The sequence below is a fragment of the Carlito syrichta genome, unplaced genomic scaffold (genome assembly GCF_000164805.1).
Source record: "Carlito syrichta isolate Samal-C Ts95f unplaced genomic scaffold, Tarsius_syrichta-2.0.1 Scaffold307242, whole genome shotgun sequence".
Taxonomy (NCBI): domain Eukaryota; kingdom Metazoa; phylum Chordata; class Mammalia; order Primates; family Tarsiidae; genus Carlito; species Carlito syrichta.
In genome coordinates, this window is record NW_007251338.1 from 117,212 (window position 1) to 122,702 (window position 5,491).

General features: G+C 48.1%; 1 protein-coding gene across 2 annotated transcripts in view; it reads left to right on the forward strand.

Annotated features, from left to right (window-relative positions):
• The window catches only part of FEZ1 (fasciculation and elongation protein zeta 1), a 52,525-nt gene continuing 47,034 nt past the window's right edge, over window positions 1–5,491 (forward strand). Inside the window, exon 1 of one of the 2 annotated variants that reach the window (XM_008064250.1) lies at window positions 1–72. The gene's annotated coding sequence lies outside the window, so the exon portion shown is untranslated. Of the gene's footprint in view, window positions 73–411; window positions 451–5,491 lie in introns of those variants that run through there. The other variant, XM_021715646.1, reaches the window with a different exon arrangement.

Here is a 5,491-nt window from a genome sequence, read left to right on the forward strand (position 1 = left end):
TCGCCGCGGCCCGTGGATGGGGGTGTCCGGCTGAGCCCCGGGATCCGCCTCCCTCCGCCAGGACCCGCACAGGTGCCGTCGCGGGGGGCGACTTTAGTCCGAACCCGACCCACTGCCGGGGTGGGGGGTCTGATGGGGGTGGTGAAGGAGGCCCCAGGACTCGGGACTCTCCGACAGGACGGTCTGCGGGCGCCGCAGCCCCCCACCTCCCCGCCATCCCATTCCAGGATTGGACAGGAAGAGCCCGGAGGCCGTCGCCCTCCTGCCCAGCTCTTCAGGGAGCGCACCCGGGACGCAGCGCCAGGGCCCGGGAGCCAGGGAGATGTGGATGATGGGCACTTCGAGTATCATCTCAGAGCCTCGACCCCCCCCCCCCCCAGCGAGGCCTGGCGTGTGTGTGTGTGTGTGTGTGTGTGTGTGTGTGTGTGTGTGTGTGTGTAGGGAGGCGGCGCGGTGTGGGGCAGGGGGAGACCGGATCGCTGCCCGATCATGCTGGGGCAGTGGGTCGGTACCTCATCCCAGGACCGTTATCTGGTCCGGTCACCGTAAACGCCCCAAGATCATCTTTGTCCCGAAGAATCTCTCCTCCCACCCTCCTCGTGCCCCTCCACAGGGTGCACAGCCTTTTCCCAGACCGTGCATTCCTGCAGTGTCAGAACCGCTGGCAGCGGCCGTAGGCTCTGGGAAGCGATTGTTTTACTACAGAGCAGGTCGGAGAAAGGACCGGCATGGTGGTGTGGTGGTGGTGGTGGTGGGGCGCCCTGCGTCCGGTGGGCCCCGGCTCTGGAGCTGGGGCACAGCGTTTGACGGAGCCCGAGGGGGTGTTATCACTGCTGCTCTTCTTTCTTCTTGCCTATCCCTTCCCTCCTCGCCTCTCGATACCCCTGACCCGCCTCCCACTCCCCTGTCCGGGTCTTGTTGGCCAGAATGGCAATGGAGTTTGTGCGTGGCCTGCGCGGAATGAGCACAGTTTCCTTGGAGCGCCAGCCATTGTGCTGCTTGCAAGAGCCTTTCTTTACCCCAGTCGACCGTGGGGAGGAGGGGGATCTGATATGGAGGTGAATGGAGCGGCAGGAGGAGGGGGAGGGTAACGCAGAACCGCGAAGGGCTTGACGATCCATATGCAATATTGAAATACTCTCTGTCCAAATGTGCAGTTGGCACAAACATGTACACTGACTGGGTTTCGCTGAGGAGCGGTGGGAAATCTGAAGGTGGATCAGCCGGAGGGCAGGTTTAGGGATGTCTTCGGGGTGGTAGTGGTGCCCAGAATCAGTTGATCTATGAAGCAAGTAATAGGAAGAAGTGGGAGATGGAATGGGGTTTGTGTGGAGGTGCAGAGGCCCAGCAGGGGAGGCATGGCGAGATCTCTACCGCTCTGCTCGGCTCAGCAAAGCAGGGACTGATCATTTGTACCGCAGCCCCAAACTGTAAGCTAGTGCATCATTATGCTGCAGGGAGAGGCTCACGCGTTTCCTACTGGGTCTCTGTTAAGCTCTGTGTGTGTCTTTTCTTTTCCAAATTACACCACCTATTGGGAGCCACAATTCTAGTCCTGCACTCTGTTCTATGGGAAAGAGAAAAAGCAAAGGCAACTCTCCCATGGTTGCTTCATTCTGCCATTTTCATGTATTTATTTATGATCGTGGAATTCTAAAGCGAATAAGGTATTGCTTGTATTAACCCCAGTTTAAGGGGAGGAGGGCTTTGAAAAATGAGCTATGAATGAGAACCGGGCCAGCATGCTTCAGGATGGAAGAGAAGGTTGATTCAGACATTTTATTTGAGGGACAAGGCACCCCTACAAGCAGAGAAAGGCAAAAGACGGTGGGGTAAAGGAGGTAGGCAGGACACCATCTCAAGAGGTGCTGCCAGCCCCACCCAGAGAGCCCTCCTGGAGACTATGTTAGGGCCAGTCAGAATGCTTGACTCTCATCTCCGCTACAGCCTAGGGTCTTTCTATAAATGCTGGGTGTTGAGTGACTTCAGCTTCCCAAAACAGACTTTCACTTTTAGCTTCATCTCCAGCTGTTCATTCATGCAGTGCTTTTTGGCTCCTGATTACTGAGTTGACAAAAAGCAATTAGGCTAGATTGTGGATTGTTTCAAATGACCATATGTCTGAACTCTAGTGCTGTGATATTCATTTTTTCTTTTATAATCTTCTCGATGAGTTAATTTTCTCCAGAGTCTGCCCGGGCTGAGGACAGGGGCTTTCAGGGTACTCTTCAAGTTGCCAGCGCTCAAAACTCAGTCTTAGTCCTAGATTCTGGTTGGATTGGCCTCTTATTTCTGGTTAATAGTGATGTTTCTTGTTTGTTTGTTTGTTTTCTTTTTTCTCAGTGTGGTCCAGATGAGTTAAGACTGTGCCATTTCAAATCAGCAATCTCACTGGGATAGCCTTCTCATTCTAGCTCCCCTGTCACTTCCAGAGAAGAGTACGCATTTAAAGAATATGTAAATATCTGCAACACTAGCTGGTTAGCTTTCATACCTCTGTGAAATGGGATCAGTGTTCCAAGAAACTTTGACCAAATGAATTGAAAAAAGTCTTAGTTAAAAAAAATACTAGCCGGGCTCGGTGGCTCAGCCTGTAATCCCGTGGTTTGGGAGGCTGAGGTGAATGAATTGGATGAGCCTGTGCGTTTGAGACCTGCCTGGGCAACTTGGTGAGACCTCATCTCTACAATAATCAAAAAATTAGCCGGGCGTGGTAGCGCGAGCCTGTAGTTCCAACTACTTGGAAGGCTGAGGTGGAAGGATCGCCGAAGCCCAGCAGGTCGAGGCTGTAGTGGCCGGGAGCGGCCACTGCACTCCAGTCTGGGTGACAGAGTGAGTCTCTAACTCAAAAAAAAAAAAAAATTACTAAAATTCTTTCAGCAATAGTTCTCTCATTTGATAAGCATTTTGAAGCATCACACATAGAGAGTATCATGACTAGGATAATTTTTCTTTTACTTGAAACACTCACATCACACTTTTATGTATGTTAGTTATCCTGATTTTCCTAGAATTATTGACATTTATTGGACACTTTTTGTATTCCACATATTGCTCTCGGCACTTCAAAAATATTCTCTTATTTAGTCTACAAAATAACCTTCAAGGTAAGCACTGTTTAAAATCTTGTCTTCTAGATGAGGAAATTGAGGTACAAGAAGGCTGATAATTTGCCCAAAGTCTCACAGCTACGAGTGATAGGACCAGAGCAGGAATCTGGAGGCCACGCTCCAGATTAGCTATCACAGAGTACTGCCTTAATCTACACAAGTCCCTTTGCTATAAAACCTTCTCCACCCTGTCTCACCCTGTAGTCTTTTCTAATCTTACTTTGTTGTTGCTTAGGGATTCTTAATCTTTTTTGTGTATGTTATGAACTCCTTAGGTGGTGTGGAGAAACCTATGGGATCTTTCTCCAAATAATGTTTGTAAATGCATAAAACAAAATACTTAGGCTTACAAAGAAAACCAATTTCACTGAAACACAGTTATATTCAAAAAACCTGTAGACCAAAAATGAAGAACTCCTAACTGACAATTAGTTGTGTATTATTTTAGAGCGATGTTGTCCAATGTGGTTGTCACTAGCCACAAGTGGCTGTTGTGCACTTAAAATGTGGCTAGTCCGGCCAGACTCGGTGGCTCAGCCTGTAATCCCGCGCCTTTGGGAGGCTGAGGTGAGTGGATTGCCTGAGCCCATGGGCTCGAGACCCACCTGGGCAGGCGAGACCTCATCTCTACAATAAAATAAAAAAATTAGCTGGGCGTGGTAGCGCGCGCCTGTAATTCCGGCTACTCGGAAGGCTGAGGCGGAAAGGATCGCCGGAGCCCAGCAGGTTGAGGCTGTGGTGGCCGGGAGTGGCCACTGCACTCTAGTCTGGGCGACAGAGTGAGACTCCAACTCAAAAAAAAAAAAATGTGGCTAGTCCAAAGACAGACATCATGTAAATGTAACATATACACTGACTTTTGAAGGACTTCATTTAAAAAAAGAATGCAAAATGTCTCATTAATTTTGTATGGATTATATTTTGAAATGGTAATACTTTGGATATATTAAATTAAATATATTATTACAATTTAAATGATGGGTTACATTATTAAGTTATTAAAATTAACCCGCGAAGACATTAACTCTATACCAACCCTTCACTATAACAACTGAGGAAATCAGGACCCATGATGTTTGTCACTCAACCAGCCATTTGCAGGTCTGTTGGCTCTTGAGCCTGTGTTCTTTCCAAGGCATGGTATTGGTTTTATATATTTTTGTATTCCAAGGTCCGATTGTGTTGCCTTTGTAAACTATACATGCTCAGAATATGTTTCAATGCAATGGTAAGTGACTTAATCCCAACACAATCCTGGCACAAACTGTAAGGATTCTCTCCTGGCCATGGCCTTCTGCCTTGCTTTCTTAGATTTTTAGTTTTGTAGCTATAGATGGTGAATGGGTATTTCTAGGGCAAAAATTTGTGATTTTTGGCGTCTGTTTGCTCTCCTGTGGCTCTAATTTAAGCATCTAACTGAATCAGTAATCATACAGATAGGAGGACAGTTTGGTTGCTTTTCTGTGTTGCAGGGAAAGAAGTTGAGTAAATAGAGAAGGGTATGTATGACAGACCACAATGCTTGTGCTGCCTGAAATTGAAAAGGGGAAACTGTATATGGGGGACAGATCATTTTTCAATGATCACACATTGATTGACTGCCTAGCCACAGGCCAGAGTGTGTTTGGTGCCAAGAAAGATATCCAGAGGACGTCTGTACCCTCAAGGAATTTAAATTAAAATTGTGAAGGGGCCTGGGTGTACACAGATATAGATTAATCATAGTGGAAAATAGTATATGAAGAGGAGCCAATGAGGTCCTGGCATTGTTGAGAACCGAAGGGAAGCCTGCGTGTGCAGCAGTTCAGGGTGCAGCGCCTGGGATGGTTATGGAGTCTGACTTTGGAACACATGGTAGTTGAGTCTGTTTCTTACAGGATAATAGATTATTTAGTTCATTCCTCTGCTTCTAGGCATATGCTGTGTCAGGTGCTCCTTGGAAAGTATCTATTGGTGTTTTATTTGTTTCTATTATGTATTGATGAGGGTAGTAGTATTCAGGCACAGGAACCCTTATCCAAAACCCTTGGGCCACACATGTTTTGAAATTTAGATGATTTCAAATTTTAGAAGACAGTACTAGAGTGCATATTCTGCATTTCACCCAGTGGGATCTGAGGTAGTAATCTTTATAATTAAAAAGTTAAGCCGGGCTCGGTGGCTCAGCCTGTAATCCCGCGCCTTTGGGAGGCCGAGGTGAGTGGATTGCCTGAGCCCGCGGGTTGGAGACCCGCCCGGGCGGTGAGACCTCATCTCTACAATAAATCAAAAAATCAGCCGGGCGTGGTAGCGCGTGCCTGTAATTCCGGCTACTTGGAAGGCTGAGGCGGAAGGATCACCGGAGCCCAGCAGGTCGAGGCTGCGGTGGCCGGGAGCGGCCA